Here is a 2,281-nt window from a genome sequence, read left to right as displayed (position 1 = left end):
ATATTTTCTCACTTGGTGGCTTGACCTTTTCAACCTCTCGTTGGCTAGCTATACACATGACGAGTATACCAGGTGGCTGGCTTGAAATTGGTCATTAAAGTCTCGCTTGTGTGTAGTTGAAGTTTTTCTACTGGTTTCTCAGGCAGGTACACTAATTTCAATTCGTTGAGTGCTTCTCTTTAGTGTGGTATTTTGTATGGCCCTCTTAGATATATAATTAGTCAAAATGATCTTTTTTTGGTCTGATTGACATCTTCTCCATCTTGTGCCTTAGCCCTTGTAGTCAAAGTATTCAAGCGTGTAGATTAAAACACTGGTACACCATCAGCCACTACCTTATATAAGTAATCCTCCTATCCATATTCATTTATCAAACTACATTTTGCTTAGCCCAGACATGACTCCAATGAAATATGCGATTGCTCTCACACTCGTTGTTCTTCTTTTATTCTCTGAATCTCGTCCAAGTTCAGCTCATGAAACCTCTTTGAATCCACGTAGTGCGGTTCTTGGTCAGAAAATGCAACACCCCGCATATAACGATGTTAGCGTGTTTCACTTGAATAGGAAGCTTGGGATTCACATGAACTTGATCCGTAAAGTTCCGAAAGTACCTAAATTACCTCGGGCATCAGCAGCCATTCCTAGTCAGATACCTTCTCTTGGTCTCGGTTGTTTTCTGTGTTTATCCCTCTTCCTCTTTCTGTTCTAGGTCAGGATTAGTTTATTACTTGTGTTAGGTCTGTTAAAACTGCTATCAGCTGTACTTTCATTCGTCTTCTGAGACTGGGAAACCCTTTTCCACCTTTGTTGTAACACCGAAAGATTCCAGTAATTCAAGTAATTTGAAAGATCATTGCTTTTATCTGCTTTATTTTACAAATTAATGTGTTCTTCTCTGTTGCTACTCAACCTTCTCCAAGAAGTATACCCTAAATAAAGAAGAAAGTAGCCAATTCTGATCAGTAGTCAATTCTTAATTTCAGTTCCCTGATGATGTATATGAGACTAGTTTGGACGTAGCACTACCCAACAAGGCAGCCTATCTTATCCGAATATATGCTTCTCTATACGTTTCAACAATTAACTCTAGTGTCGTGTTTATGAGGGCCCTTACTTTAGGATGGAAGACAAAAAAATTTCAATGACAATTTCGTTTCTGGTCTCATCTTGTTCCTCTAGCTATATCTTGTCAACCAGAAAAATGGTCCACAGTGGAGCTACTACCTTATATACGTAATCCTTCTATCAAATAATCCATTCAGTCAATTGGTGTTCCATATCCATTTAGTCAACTACGTTTTGCTTAGAGCAGACATGGCTCCGATGAAAGTTGTGCTTTCTTTCACACTGGTTCTCCTTTTATTCTCTGAATCTCTTCCAAGTTCAGCTCATGGAAGTTCTTTGAATCCACTTAGTACAGTTCTTGGTCAGAAAACACAACAGCCTGCAAATAACAATTCTAGTGTGTTTCACTTGAGTAGGAAGGTTGGTAAAATTCCTAACGTTCCCAAACTACATCGACCACCTCGTAAAGCATCAGCAGCCATTCCTATTCAGATACCTTCTCTTCGTCTCCGTTATTTGCTGTGTTTATCTCTTTTCCTCTTTCTGTTGTAGGTCAGGGTTAGCTAATTACTTCTGTTAGGTATGTGAGAAGTGCTATCAGCTGTGCCTTCATTCGTCTTCTTAGAATCAGAAACCCTGTCATCAAGGTAATTCGTTAGAACTGTATTGTATTGCACCTGTATTGTAACACTGAAAGATTCGAGAAATTCAAGTAAATTGAAAGATCATTTCTTTGTTCTACAAATTATTGTCTTCTCTATCCAAAATGAAAAAGAATTCTCCAAGTAGGCAATTCCTACTAGCCAATTTCTAAAGGAAATAACTTGGGTGATCAGCTATATTGCACCGACACCGACACTGACACGACAACATATGGCGACAAGGTAATTCTCAAAAACGTAAGTGGACGGCAAATAATAAATATGTGTGTGTATATATATATATACAGCGCTTCTCAGCTGCGGACGTCCGCACCAAAGTTTTTGGTGCTGATTTCCATTTTTGCACCACTTCCCGATCGAATTTCCTCAAACTTCCTTCTAGACATATCTAGATCATCTTGTGTAGATCATCTCTGAAAAATTTCAGCCAATTTGGTGATCGTTAAGGCCCTCAAACTTGCATTTTTCTGTTATATACCTAAACCGGACAGAATTCAGTCCGTCAGATTTGTTTTTCGATTTTGAGGGCCTTAACGATCACCAAATTGGCT

The sequence above is a fragment of the Fragaria vesca genome, linkage group LG1 (assembly GCF_000184155.1).
Source record: "Fragaria vesca subsp. vesca linkage group LG1, FraVesHawaii_1.0, whole genome shotgun sequence".
Classification (NCBI taxonomy): Eukaryota; Viridiplantae; Streptophyta; class Magnoliopsida; order Rosales; family Rosaceae; genus Fragaria; species Fragaria vesca.
This window is presented reverse-complemented; position numbering follows the sequence as displayed.